The 15,750-nt window shown below is 38.0% G+C and overlaps 1 long non-coding RNA gene across 3 annotated transcripts; it reads right to left on the bottom strand.

Annotated features, from left to right (window-relative positions):
- Window positions 1–4,146: 4,146 nt before the first annotated feature.
- Window positions 4,147–8,642, bottom strand: LOC130467790 (uncharacterized). 3 transcript variants are annotated; one of them, XR_008927650.1, is made up of 6 exons: window positions 8,156–8,642; window positions 8,025–8,084; window positions 7,332–7,538; window positions 5,530–5,675; window positions 4,495–4,675; window positions 4,147–4,353 (listed from the first exon to the last, which is right to left on the bottom strand). It is a non-coding gene; the product is annotated as an uncharacterized lncRNA (long non-coding RNA). The 3 variants fall into 3 exon arrangements; XR_008927649.1 differs by having other exon boundaries at window positions 4,148–4,353; window positions 8,025–8,640; XR_008927648.1 differs by having other exon boundaries at window positions 4,148–4,353; window positions 7,332–8,635.
- Between the last annotated feature and the right edge of the window lie 7,108 nt (window positions 8,643–15,750).

Below are 15,750 nucleotides of genomic sequence, written 5' to 3'. Positions count from 1 at the left end.
AGCAACCTATACAGTTGAAGTAAAAGTAATTATTGCCTAAGAAGCAATAAAACAGGGTTGTTTAAAGTTCTTCACTGAACTTGGGTAGATCACCTATCTGCTGGCTTGATGGTTCTTCATTGAAAAATGCGTAGAACCACTCTTGAAGCAAGAAAAACGTCTGCTAACTTGATGGTTCTTCATTGCAAAGTGAGTAAAACCACCATCGAAGTAAGAAAGACTAGATCACATAATAAACAAACTCGAAAAGATCTTATCATCATATCTCGAAGAACATTCGATGAAAAGGATATTAAGATTGGCAAAGCATGATAACTAAACCTATGCAACAAGTGAGAAGCAACACTCACATTGTAGCACTGGAAATCAAGCATAGCTTTGAATTCCATGAATTGTTTTAGAAGATGGGTTTGAGGCCCATGGTTATAAAACATTGGGGTTGAACATTTATCATATATGAAATGTATTTTCATATTCCATTTAATCTTGGTTTAGTATTAAATGATGAGTCCCTTCAAATTTGACGATATATTCAAGATAGACTGTCAGGACCAGTCCTGTGACTAAGAAATGTCTATCAAGTGAACTTGAATGTCAAAGGTTGAAAATGGTCCCTAGTCGGAGTTTTCTATAAAATTGGACGCATAGAAAACGTTAGACGATTAGAATGCAAGATGACTAGTAGTTCTGTTTCTTGAACTATGTGGACATGGCAATGTCATAATCATTTGCATAGATACTTACTTTGGGAAGACTAGTATCGGACAAGACCTATGAAACTTTACTGTAAGAGATGAAAATCTGTCATAAGTAAATTTCATTAAAATTATTAGACACTAAATCCTCAATACCTGAGTGATTTGAGATTACTTGTTTGAGAACTGGTTGCTTTGACGTTGACCAACCGTCGCACCGTAAAAGGAGGCTATAAAGGCAACACTCAGGCAATCACCTATCAAACGAAGTCTAATCTCAAGATCGCAAGATTGGGATTGTCCTCCCATAAATCGGGATGAGATGCTTAAAAGTTGTACAAGGCCACTCGGAGAGCTAGAAACTGTGAAATGCATGGCCGTGCTCGGATGAATCATAGGCTATGATTATCTGTCTATTTGATCAGTTGAACTCTGAAACCGAGGAACACCTCTGGACATAATAAGGATGACAACTCTTACCTTATGTTCAAGAGCAAGCATCGAGCGACAAAGGAATTAGGAAATGCACACTTGTCCCTAAGGACAAGTGGGAGACTGAAGGAAATAATGCCCTTGGTCCAAGTATGCATTCTATGTTAAGTCTAATAAATGCGGTTCAGTATTAATTAACAAGTTAATAATTCAGTGAGATCAAGTGAGCTGAATGCCTAGCTAGAGGCCGCTTCAGTTCAAGTGGAATTAATGATATTAATCCACAGCTTACTCTTGACTGAACCCGTAGGGTCACACAAATAGTACGTAAACGGATCAAGTATTTAATGGCATTAAATACTCCATCTATGAATATTCGGAATCGACGGATCTTGGTTTCAGTGGGAGCTGAGATCGTCACAAGCAAGAAATGAATACTCCGGAAACGATGATATTGCCGGAAACGGAAATATGGATCGTATCGGAAATATAAATATTATCCAAGTCGTAGATGTTGCCGGAAACGGAAACATGGTACGTATCGGAAAATATTATCGGAAATGGAAATATTGCCAGAATCGGAAATATTGCCGGAAACGGAAATATTGTCAGAATCGGAAATATTATCGGAATCGGAAAATAATTCCGGAAACGGAAATATTAAATATTTGTTCGAAACGGAAATTAATTCCGGAATCGGAAATGTTAAATATTGTTCGTATCGGAAATGAATTCCGGAATCGGAAATTTAATCGGAAGCGTATCGTACGAATAAGCATCGGACGAGGCTGCCGGACGAGGGCCCAGCTCGAAGCCAGGCCATCGCCCAGCAAGCCAAACGCGCGCCACAAGCCCAGCCAAGGCAGCGCCCAGGCCTACCGCAAGGCAGGCCCAGCGCGCGCCAAGGCCGCGGCAGCGTGGGCCTCGCTGCGTGGGCTGCTGCTCGCACGCACGCGCATGGGCGACCCATCGTGGCTGCCGTGTGTGTGTGTGTGAGTTTGTGTTCATGCACGATTCCTAAAACGTGCAGAGTTCGGTTAATGATTAAATTCCTAATTCTATTTGATAAATTAATTAATTAGAGTTCTTGTAGGATTCTAAGTTTAATTAATTCGTATCCTAATAGGATTCCAATTCTCTTTCCATACCCCTATAAATATGTGGCCTGGGTTCACAATTTATAACGAGTTTTAAAGTATTCAAAGTGAGTTTTGAGAGAAAAATTCAGCCACATTCCTTGCTCAAAAGTGCCGAAAATTCTAGTACCTTAAGGGCGATTCTAGTTGGTCAATCTTAAGGCGGATCCGGACGTGCTGTGGACTATCTACGGAGGGACGACACTTGGAGTCCTAAAGACTTGTTCTTGCTCGGTTCGGGCGCAGCTAGGGAGGGCACGCAACAAAGAGTATGCATCTAAATTATGCTATATGATTATGTGTAAATAATATGTATTCCTGGGTTAATGGTTGTTTCCGCATGATTTATGTAATATCATATGTATCATAACCTAACAAATATACGATATGATGTTGGATTGGAATCGTATATCGCATTGCGTATATCCGTAAGCTAGGCGAAACGAATAATCGTATCGTACAACGTTATATTGTATCGTACAACACGATAAATAAATTGTCAGAAGATAATTTAAACGCAACACAGAGTGTAGCCCACGAGCCGAATGCGCGAAGCTCGAGGCCCATGGGCGCATGTGCACAACCGCAACAACACAGCATCGCTGACACAAGTAGAGGAACGACATTTGGAGTTCTTATTCGTGTTCGTGATTTGTTGAACTAGGGAAAACACACTACAAACGTAAGTATTGCTTGATATGTACTTTATACATGTTTCATGGCTTTGGGGTTATTCCGCTATCATGTTATGTATTAACTGTAAACCCCTACAGATTCTACCACAAATCTGGGAACACATGGTTATTGCTCTCGATAGTGTCTTTTGGGAAACCATCATATTTCTAAAAAGGCAAGTTGGAGAAATATGATCTAGACACTGACGTTTGATGTTCAATACCTAGGTAAATCGTATAAGAAATAGAATATAATTCAACCAAGATAGATAATGAAACCTATGAAGATTTTGAAAGAGCTTCAAAAACATACGACTTACAGGTTAGCTACGATGAATTAAAATTCCTAATTAAGTATGGTTTTAGGCCATTAAAATCATAATTAGGGTTCGAGACCATATACAATGGTTTGAGGCCATTAAATATGAAATATCTTCATCTTAAAGAATCAAATCTATGATTTGGTTAATTTGCATAAATGGTTCACTCCCGTTGGTTGCAAACATGTTTTCAAAACATACAAAGATGATATTGTATACGAATACAAAAGAAAAGCTAGATTGGTGGCTAAAGACACTAGTAGAAAAAACCCTTGTTGCAGCGGGCTTTTAAACCCCTGTTGCAGCGTACATCGTATGCTGCAACTGGGGGGCCTGCAACAAGTATTGACTTGTTGCAGCGTACAATGTACGCTGCGAAAAGTACTTTTTTGCAGCGTACATTTGCATGTACGCTGCAACAAGTGTGTAAAATTAGGCAAAAATCAAGACTTGTTGCAGCGTACAAAATGATGTACGCTGCAACAGACTGGTTTGTTGCAGCGGGCTTTTATTTGTACGTTGCAACAAACCAGTCTGTTGCAGCGTACAAATAAAAGCCCGCTGCAACAAACCAGTCTGTTGCAGCGTACAAATAAAAGCCCGCTGCAACAAACCAGTCTGTTGCAGCGTACATCATTTTGTACGCTGCAACAAGTCTTGATTTTTGCCTAATTTTACACACTTGTTGCAGCGAACAAGTATATGCCCCCTGCAACAAAGCTGTGCTTTTGGCGGGAAAATTTTAGTTTTATTTATCTATACCTAGGGTGTCTTACACCAAATATAGGAACCTGTCAACAACAATAAATAAAATATCGCAACCTGTAGATCAACAAATATAAAAAATAATAACTGGTGTTTTGTATACATATATATATATCCCAAAACCAAAGTGCACGTATTACATTCAAATATACGTTCCAATTTCAATGTACGCATACATTTTAATGTAAACGATTGTTCTATAACAACTAAACCACCTCGATCAAGCGCGCTCAAGCCAATAGTAAATACTTGCGGGTAAAACACTTAGCCCGTTGCTCACGAACCACATCAATTTCCTCACTAGTATAGGCGCATTCCTCGGAGTGTAGACCTTTACAAAAACAGAAATTTCAACTAAGCATTAGATTAAATTCAAATTAAATATCACACTTTAACATTCAAGCAACTAATAACAATGTCCTAATAGCTATTACAAATAGTGCTTTGAAGTGGTATAGTTAAGAAGAAAAACCTTTATTTAGCAGTGCGTCATTTCAGAAACATAGATGATTTGTTCAACTCCGAAATAAAGCAGTACTTGAGCAGCATCACAAACAAGCTTCTCCTTGCCCCTCTTACAATCATCAAAACATCAGTTCTTCTCCAGGCACAGGAAAAGTGCTAGGCACAGAAACGAATGCTTGCCTTCCATGCTGCATAGAAGTTAATACATTTGGTGATCTACATACATGGAGCGAATATGTTATTCAAACAACCATTAAGAGGGTGATCCCTCTCTCCCTGTCACTTCTTAGGTATAAGGGATATTCATATATGTGGATCTCAACAGCTTCACAAAACATTTGACAGCAAACCTGTTTATAAGATTGAAATTTGGGTCCTATTTTCTGAACAAAATAAGTTACAGACTTACAGGTTGTTATAACTCTTTATAAATACTTAATTCTTGAATTGTCATGTTCCCACAACTCCACCCTAACTAGTGATAAATCCAAACTAATGAGCCACAGAAAACATATACAGATACCTATCACCTATACCCAAGCTAGTTAACATTGTTAAAAACTACTATAAAGTACACAATGTCTATCGAAGCTTCTAATCCTCGCAACGATCACTTGTCAACTAATGATGCAATGTTGGGAAATCAAAAGCTTTGTGGAAGAAGTGACTCAAATAAAGCAAATAGAAGTGGTTCGAGTAAGAATTGGATGATGAGTTGGACCAAATCTACATGTGTGTGTGTGTGTGTGGGAGTGGGGGGGGTGGGGTGGGCGGGGAGGGGGGGGGGGGTGAGACCCTGATGGCATTATGACTGGGGTGTAGTTTTCTGGGTCAGTTTTCCCTGCCCAGCAAGAGCATACAAGTTTAGTTTACTGATACAAAACCCTTTCTTCAAACAAAATAAACATACAATGGAATACCTTTACGAAAAGTGCTTGCCTACCATACCTCTATAAAACAATTGCCTAGCTCCTAGTATTTAAAAGTGAATCCAAAAGCACAAAATAACTAAGGCCTGAAGTAAACTCAACCAAGTCCAAACCTTTCAGTAGTATCCAATTTGGATCTTAAATCAGCTATTTCAGCCTCAGCAACAGAGAGACGCCGTTGGCAAGCCGCCTCAGCTTCATTAGCAGCTTTTATCCTCAGCTTCAACTAGTTTAGTGATTTGATTCTAGAAGAGGTAGACTGTGGACAGATACAAGAAGATAGAATAGATCACATAGTAAGTAGAGGCACGGGAAGATATGTCAGACTACATTTACACAAACAAAGAGTTGGAGAAGTGAATTTATCACAACAGAACTAGAGTACAGAGGAATATCAAATCAACAGTTGTCTGATTTTTTTTAACTTTAACAGGAAAAAAAACAGTGGAACGGTTTTATCCATGAAATTCCTTTTAACATAAAAGTTTGTGGCATGAGCCTTAGATGTGCGTAAATAGATTGAAATTAGTATGTCCACCCTCCTCTCATCTCAAACAAAACCCATAAAGGCAAGAGTCCGCAAGACAAATTATGGGCTTGGCTTGTAACTGAGTCCCTGGCCATCACTCTGGTTCTTCTCTAACTTACACTGAACACCAATTATACTTTTTCCAAAAAAGACTTGCTCCATCATCTGCATCTCTTACATAGTCAAGCGCATTTTTCAATCTCAAAACTGGACTCATTTCAGCTTTTAGTTACAGGGGATGAGGGTCTAAAACTCAAGTCTCTCAAAGGAAAAAACCCGTCAATTTATCAGAGAATATAGGAGACAGCAGCACAAGTATCTAAACCAAAAAGAAAGTGATTGCTAGATACCAGGAAACGTTGTATTCATCTGGGTCTCTACGGTACGCACAATACCAAGCTGCTCAACGTAGTTTCCTAGGACTATCAATGCTCTAGTGGAAGCAATTATAATTTTATAATTCCGGTCACCAATACACCATTGTAACATACTACTAGAAAGACCTATCCTAGAGGTAGCTTCTCGGCATATATTGCATAAGTACTACATAGGAGAGTTGGAAGTGTGGAACCACTGATCAGAGAGTGATTTGAACCCCTCTCGAACATGAAACTGCAGTTCATCTAATACAGTATATAAATAATCAATATCCAGTTTGCAGTGAATCAGTGATCACTACAAGACCTTGAAAAACTGAAAATAATAATACTAGCCAGACTATGGGACTAGTATTATGAAAGCTGAAACTTTGGAAAGGCATAAATACGACAATACCTCAAACGCTAAATCAAAGTGCAGCTAGCTGAAAGGTGGTTCAGATGTTTATGCTAAGACATGTGTTTGGGACGGATAAAAATTAGGAATTGAAAAGACTTTTCGCTCAATCAACAACCCTCGATGTTGTCAGTTACGCTTAAGTTAGGAATGCATATTCACTCAAAGTTAAGAATAAAAGTTGCGTTGGATTGCTTGGCCACTATTTTCAAGCTTCGGTCTACCCCTTAACAACAATATGCTAACATCCACATCTATAACCCACTACACGAAATCATTTGTATTCATATAATTACTTGAAAGTGGAATAGAACTATTAGATGACCATAAAGAATTCTGCAAGGAATAAAAAATGACAGATAATAGTAAGCCTGGCCTAGCTGAAACATATCAATTTTTGTTTTAACGTATCAAAGTATGGCTGATTTCAAAATATAAACTTGATCAATTGAATTCCCCCGAAGTAAAGCAGAATCCTAACATTTACCCTTATCCTTATATCAGTCAGTCCATGAACAATAACATATACTAGTATTAAAGAACACTTCAATGTGCAGGACCAAGAAGAAAATAAATGCAAACTAAAGATAACAAAGTTTTATCAAAAACTACCTTAAATTTGGCAGGTTCAACTAGTTGAAAAACAACAGTATCTCCTTCCAATTTCAGAACTATGGCAAACCTTTTCCACCCACCACTGAGTCCACGATATTGAGGCAGATAATTGGCTTCGTATTGTTCTCCAGTATCTGTCTCGAGTATTATAACAGTACGGTTTTTTACTGGTATATGCGCCCTTCAAAAGGGTGGAGGAAGTCTCTGTGACTCCACCAAATGAACCAAGTAAGAAAACACCTCAAAATAAGCATATTAATTTCATCAGAATAATATATAGTTTGTCACATTTGGCTAATGAAAAGGCCTAAAACATGAAACATGAAATTACTTAAATTGGATTGCTTTAGATTCAAAAAAGGACTGACATTCAAGAATGGAGGGAGTAGTTTTTCACATTTGCCTAATGAAAGAGCCTAAAACATGATTTGAGGTACTAACCAAGATGAAACCACCAGAAACATTCGATTTTACATCACTTTTACGGTAGTCGGATGTTCAACATTTATCTTTGAGTGAATTTTTCTAGCATGAACAGAATTATATTTCCTTAATCAGGGATTATTACAATATTTTTCTCATCAAGAAAATCAAATTAATTGATATATCTCTGTTTAAATTACATACGAAGATCAAGATTCAAGAATTTGCAAAATTTCATCATTTAAAACAAAAGAAATCATAACCCACCCGAGATAAACGTATGTATTTTCTCCTAATCTTGTCAGCCAACAATTTCTTTGGCTTTCTCTGCAAAAATGAAAAATGAACAAACCCTAATTTTGAAAACGAAAATAAAAAGGGACAGGGGAGAAAGTTACTTGCCGCAGCGAGGATTGACGGAGAACAGGGTTCGCGAACCGGCCGAGCAAAGAAGCTTAGTTTTCCGAGCAGGGAATCACTTCGCCGGTTGTTTTTTCGAGCAGGGAATACCTTTTGCGGGGGTTTTTCGAGCAGGGAACCACCGGTGAGAGGTGAGGAAATTAAATAGACTCTTGCTAGAGTACCACCGACGACGGGCGAGACCACGCGGCGACGACCACTGGTGAGAACCACCGGCGAGACGCAGGGTAAGCCGAGAGAAGAAGAAGGGAGTAATGAGAGTGGGATATTCGCTGCGAAATTGGTCATGAGGTTTGAGGTAGAAATGTTTGGTCTGAGTTAAAGTTGCAGCGAAAAAAATTACAAATATGTTATTGCAGGGGGCTTTTACCATGTACGCTGCAAAATAAAAGGTCTATTGCAGGGGGCTTTTACTATGTACGCTGCAAAAATCTCTTTTGCAGGGGGCAATTAATTTGTACGCTGCAACAACCCTTTAAAGGGTTTGACCCACGTTGACCGACTGGTTGTTGAAGCGTATTAATACTTGTACGCTGCAACAAGGGGGTTGCAACAGGGGTTTTTTCTACTAGTGAGATTATAAACAACTTCATGGCTTTGATGATGTTGAAATCTTTTCACCAAGTCGGAATGCTTGAACTATTTTGGATAAATATAGAAATCATTGCATATGGCAATGTTTCAATTTGGAAATTGAAACACCTTCATAAATTAGACTTGTAGAAAGGAATTGTGTACATTACACAATGTAAAAGTTTTGGAAGCTAGATAAAAGAGCAAGCTTAAGAAATCTATTCGTAGATTAAAGCATGCTAGTGGGAATTGGACCATATTTTTCAACAAGGGTATTGAGCAATCATAACCTTATGAAAATATGGATCATCTTATACATGAGGAGTTTAGTGGGAGATAAGTCAACTGTATTGGGTCTATAATATGAGATACATATCACTCTATTGAAAATGACATTCAAATTCTATATGGATAGATTTGGAAGTATTCACTACTACAAAAAAAGGCTAAGAAACCATACCAAATAGGCTTAAGAGACCAAAAAAGGTATGGTATATATCTCAAGGGTCTCTTAGCATAAGAAACCATGCTTTTGGTGTGGTTAGTAAGATTAAACAAAAAACACCATACTTCTAATAAATATGGTTTCTTAGGTGTGATTGTGGTTGTAGACAATAATTAGGTAAGAGATGAGTTTTCTTAGAAATGTGGTCTCTTATGTTAGCGGAAGAAACCATTTATTTCAGAAATATGGTGTCTTATGTTGGGGGGAGAAATCATGTATTTCAGAAATGTGGTGTCTTATGTTACGGGGGGAGCTCGTTATAAGAGACCACATATATGAAATATGGGGTTTCTTTGCTCCTTTTTTTCAATAATATTTTGCAAATTAAATTTCCTACCCTGCACAATTTCGGTACATGTACCTGCCACAAAAAGTTGTACTTGCAATATTCACTAATTAATAAATACAATCCAACAAATCCAAAATCATGGGCTAACACCAACCATAAGAATTGAATATATAAGTGTCGCAGTTATCAAATCAGTAATTAAACTAGTGTACCTAATTAATGTAGGGGAATACAGTTAAACATAATAACATGTGCGGAAACAATCCCCAAAGCCAGGAAACATGTATAAAGCACAGATTAAGGAGACTTACGTTTGAAGCGTGTTTTCCACGAATTGTCAACGAACACGAACTTAGAACTCCACTTGTCGTTCCTCTACTTGGTTCACCGACACATTCAGATCCGTCTTGATTATCGTAGCTTAGACAATCGATCAAGATACTTTGCTTTTGGGAAGAACTCACTTTGGAGGCACAGAGAGAATTAGGGTTCTCTGTGTCTCTAGGGTTTGAGTAATTAATTGTGTGTGTGTTGGAAAATTGGTTAGAAGGTTATTTACATAACCTTACTAACCGACCAAGCCATAAGGCAAGGCCGGCTAGCAAGCCCGCGCAGCATCACACGGACACGCACAGCGAGCTGGGCCGTGGGCCGCGCTGCTGCTGCTGTGTCGTGGTCTTGGCCCGCGCGCGCACATTGCTGCTCGGCCATGGGCCAGCGCTGCTGTGTCGCCTTGCTTGCTTGCCTAGCGCGCGCGCCCATGGGCCTTGAGTGCTTTGTGCACTCGGCTCGTGGGCCGCACCTCGTATCCGCGTTTAATATATTTCCGATATATTATTTTACGTTTCGTATACGACGAATCACCGTCGTACGATACGATTTATTCGTTTCGCCTAGGTTACGAGTATCTGCGATACGATATACGATTCCGATGCAAGGTCGTATTGTATAATACGTTTTCCAAACTAATTCCCGAAAAGCTATTAAATGAATTCCCGATTCATTTAATCTGTTGATCTATTACGTGTGATTGGTGTGACCTTGTAGGTTCAGTCTAGAGTAAGCTGTGAGTTCAATATCCATTAGAACTCACTGATCGGAAGCATTGCTCCAGCTAGCTGTTCTGATCACTTGATCTCACTGAATTAATTGTTCGCAATTAATTTGAACCTTGGTATTAGACTTAATGCACCTTGGGTGAAGGACATATTTCCTTCAATCTCCCACTTGTCATTCACACAAGTGTGCATCCACATTCCTTTGTCACTTAGTGTTACTTACTGAACATAAGGTAAGATCCAAGCCGTCCTTATTAGGTCCAGAAGTGTTTCTCGGATTACAGAGTTCAACTGTCAAACTTTTGCAGAAGGTTAAGCCTTACCATTCTGAGCACGGCCATGCATTTTACAGTATCTAACTCTCCGAGAGGCCTTGTTACACAACAACACCATATCATATCAAAGATAGGAGGACAATCCATTCTTGCAATCTATGAACACTAACTTTGATTCATTGTACGCCCAATAACTGCTTTTATATCCTCCTTTTACTTTGCGACGTTTAGCTAGTATCAAAGAGAACTAATTCTCAAACGAGCAGACATAATCTCTCATGTTCTGAGGAACGGTTTCTAATCACCATTAATGAGAACTACCTATGACATGACTTTAATCTCTTAAAGTGTTCTCATGGTCAATCCGATACAAGATCCAATAAGTATCTATGCAAAAGATTCTGACATCCAGTCACTCTAGTTCAAGAAACAGAACTAAGTAATCTACTTGCAATCTAATCTTCATTAGTCATTGGTCGTCCACCTTTCAATGACCTGGATTAGGGATCCTTTTGTGACTTCAATATTCAAGTTCACTTATGGGTATTTCTTTGTCAAAGAATCCATCTTGACATCCCATTTGAATGATTTGAATCACATGGACTTATCATTTAATACTAAACCAAGATTAAATGAACTATGAAATATAATTTCATAAATGATAAATGTTTAAACCAAATGCTTACCAAATTGTGGGCCTCTAACCCAAAATCAAGCATTAAATGTTTTACAGATATAGGCCTTTCACCCAATACTTTAAACATTCATGGAACTCAAACTTGATTCCATATCTGCATATGAATGTTGTGTATCATTCAATGCAGAGGTTTAGTTTATCATACTTTGCTATTCTTAGCATCTTTTCTATCGAAAGCCTTTCGACGTAAGATGAAAAGTTCTTTGAATATGTTTCTAGAATGATCTAGTCTTTCATTGCTGTTTAGAATGATAATCATATCAAAAATAGAAAATCATTCAGGTAGCAGACTTGTGATCAACCTGAGTTCATTGAAGAACTCCCACTAAAAACAATTCCCTTTTATTGCTTCTTAGGAAACAATGAATTCATTTGAATTATGTAGAATTTCAAATGATGCTTCCCTTTTGGAATGCTCCAACTAGTTCACAGAGATGTGGGAGATACATCTTTCAACTGAGAACTTGGAAACTAATAATTGATTCAGTTTCCCATGCATCACATATGGTTTAGAACCTATGTAACCACCTTTTAATCACGACGCCTAATTTCCCGTGTTTGTTTGCCTAACAACAAGATTCAACTTTTGCTTAGGCAAATGCATGTAGCATCAAAACTTTAGTTATCTTCACTTCCTCTTATCAAGTACTCATCCTATACATCTCCAAATGTATTGGATGTTCTTGATACTGTTCCAATGATCTTTGATCCAGATCAAATAGAGATTGGTATAAACTCGTCACGATCCAATGTTCACGAGTTTTCTTGGCGATCTATATATCACATCATACATGATTGATTGTAATGCAAAAACCATTCGCATTTTTAAAATCTATCCATGTAACTTTTAGCTTTATTCTGTTTCAAGAGATACTGAATCTTGCTAAAATCTTGGCATTTCCATGTGATATAAGGTGAAGGCACCTCTTCAAGGTCCTTCATGCTTAACTTTAGTGATAACAACCTAGATTTATACTTAGTTAAAGCATTCATAACTTAGACTTACTCATATGGGTTGAGAGTCTCTTTTGAGTCTCTCCACTGTGTTTGATTTAGTAATTACTTTTACAGAATCCAAACAACGCTTTTGATCCTATCCAATAGATCTTTAACCCAGTATGTTCTAAATTTTACCAATTCTAAATTTTAATTTTGTCATCAAAACATTGAGTATGTTTTATGGCCTCTAACCATTTAAAACATTGAGTCTATATATGGCCTCTAACCATTTTAGGGAATCTAGGTTTCGTCATAGCTTTCTTACAAGTTCACAAACTCATTAATCTACATGATAATAGTTTGACTGTAAGTTGTAGGTTTCTTCACTATTTAATAGAAGAATCTCATAGTTTCATTGACCTGAACTTTATGTTTCTTCACTATCTAATAGAAGAATCTCATAGTTTCAGTGACTTAAACCTATGTCTACTTGGGTATAGAACATCAAACAATAGAATATCAACAGGAACTTTGATAGTCCTTTGAATATTCTGTTCTCCTTGAAGCATTTGTAAAGTCTTCTAAGAGATGTCTATTCTTTAAAGCCACTTCTAAAGTCCTTAAAGAATAAGTTCGGATTTTCCGAAGCACTTCGAAAAGCCTCCGGAATGTTCGTTTATGTTTGTTGTTCACCTCGAAGACTTTCGAGGTCTATTTTCTTCCACTTGTCATTTTGGAAACGAATCTCCGAAAGGAAATTATTTCGAGCAAACAAACATTATGTTCTCAAAAATTCGTGGTAGAAACAATACCCTTGTGTCTCATTTGAATAAATCACAATGAAGCATATATCTATGGGCCTTATTTTGTTAAATAACAAACACTAAGCTCCCACTGAGTTTAGCAACTCTTTAGATATATGTTTATGAAAAGATATTTTGAAATTACTTTTCAATAGCTTTGACGAATTTGGTTTAGTTTGGTGGTAGTTGAGCTTTTTGTTTTAGAAATTATAGGAAAAGTCTTTATGATGCATCATTGATCGAATCAAGTACTAATCGACTTCGATTATTCCAACTTAGATATGCCATATCTTATGGAGCTAGATCGTGAATTTTACTACACACAATCATTGATGATCATTCTTGACTTAAGTAATTATCAACATGATCTAACCTAGATCTTTATGATTTTTTTGTCAAGTGGGATTTATACTTCTTAATCTTTGAACTAGCCAAACAGATTCAAACTTATATCACATTCAGTAAATAAACCTATATTCACTCAAATTTATGTGAAATAATAAAGTCATAAAACCTTTCTTTAGCTTTGAATTCTATTGTCTAGGCGTTCTAAAAATAGTTCATATATTTTGGTGTTAGGTTATGATACATATGACAATTCATAAATCATGCGGAAACAACCATTAAGCCAGGAATACATATTATTTACACATAATCATTTAGCATAGTTTAGATGCATACTCTTTGTTGCGTGCCTTCCCTAGCTGCGCCCGAACCGAACAAGAACAAGTCTTTAGGACTCCAAGTGTCGTCCCTCCGTAGATAGTCCACAGCACGTCCGGATCCGCCTTAAGATTGACCAACTAGAATCGCCCTGAAGGTACTATTAATTTTCGGCACTTTTAGGCAAGATGTGTGACTGAATTTTTCTCTCAAAAACTCACTTTTAATACTTGAAAACTCGTTGTAAATATGTGACCCTAGGCACTTATTTATAGAGTTTATGGAAAGGAATTATAATCCTATTAGAATACAAATCTATTTAATTATAACCCTACTAGGATTCTAATTAAACAAAGTTTATCTATTAGGATTAGATTTAATCATATTACGAATCCCGGTAGCCTTAGGATTCCGAGTAACACACACGAGTGGCGCACAAGCACCGCACGCCCGCACGCAGGCCTTGCGGCCCACGCCGAGCGCACAGCGCAAGGCCCACTGTCGCAGCCTTGTCCGCGCGCGCGCCCAAGCTACGGCTGGGCCTGGCTTTTGCGCTGGGCCTGGTCGTATGCTGGGCGTGTGGTTGTTGCGCTTGGCTTGCTGGGCGATGGCCCGCCTTCGTGCTGGGCCTTCGTCTGGCAGGCCTCGTCCGATGCTAATTCGTACGATACGCTTCCGATTAAATTCTCGATTCCGGAATTCATTTCCGATACGAACAATATTTAATATTTCCGATTCCGGAATTAATTTCCGTTTCGAACAAATATTTAATATTTCCGTTTCCGGAATTATTTTCCGATTCCGATAATATTTCCGATTCTGACAATATTTCCGTTTCCGGCAATATTTCCGATTCCGGCAATATTTCCATTTCCGATAATATTTTCCGATACGTACCATGTTTCCGTTTCCGGCAACATCTACGTCTTGGATAATATTTATATTTCCGATACGATCCATATTTCCGTTTCCGGCAATATCATCGTTTCCGGAGTATTCTTTTCTTGCCTGTGACGATCTCAGCTCCCACTGAAACCAAGATCCGTCAATTCCGAATATCCATAGATGGAGTATTTAATGCCATTAAATACTTGATCCATTTACGTACTATTTGTGTGACCCTACGGGTTCAGTCAAGAGTAAGCTGTGGATTAATATCATTAATTCCACTTGAACTGAAGCGGCCTCTAGCTAGGCATTCAGCTCACTTGATCTCACTGAATTATTAACTTGTTAATTAATACTGAACCGCATTTATTAGACTTAACATTGAATGCATACTTGGACCAAGGGCATTATTTCCTTCAGTCTTCCACTTGTCCTTAGGGACAAGTGTGCATTTCCTAATTCCTTTGTCGCTTGATGCTTGCTCTTGAACATAAGGTAAGAGTTGTCATCCTTATTATGTCCAGAGGTGTTTCTCAGTTTCAGAGTTCAACTGATCAAATAAACAGATAATCATAGCCTATGATTCATCCGAGCACGGCCATGCATTTCACAGTTTCTAGCTCTCCGAGTGGCCTTGTACAACTTTTAAGCATCTCATCCCGATTTATGGGAGGACAATCCCAATCTTGCGATCTTGAGATTAGACTTCGTTTGATAGGTGATTACCTGAGCGTTGCCTTTATAGCCTCCTTTTACGGTGCGACGGTTGGTCAACGTCAAAGTAACCAGTTCTCAAACAAGTAATCTCAAATCACTCAGGTATTGAGGATTTAGTGTCTAATAATTTTAATGAAATTTACTTATGACAGATTTTCATCTCTTA

Source organism: Spinacia oleracea, chromosome 2 (assembly GCF_020520425.1).
Source record: "Spinacia oleracea cultivar Varoflay chromosome 2, BTI_SOV_V1, whole genome shotgun sequence".
Lineage (NCBI taxonomy): Eukaryota > Viridiplantae > Streptophyta > Magnoliopsida > Caryophyllales > Amaranthaceae > Spinacia > Spinacia oleracea.
This window is presented reverse-complemented; position numbering and strand designations above follow the sequence as displayed.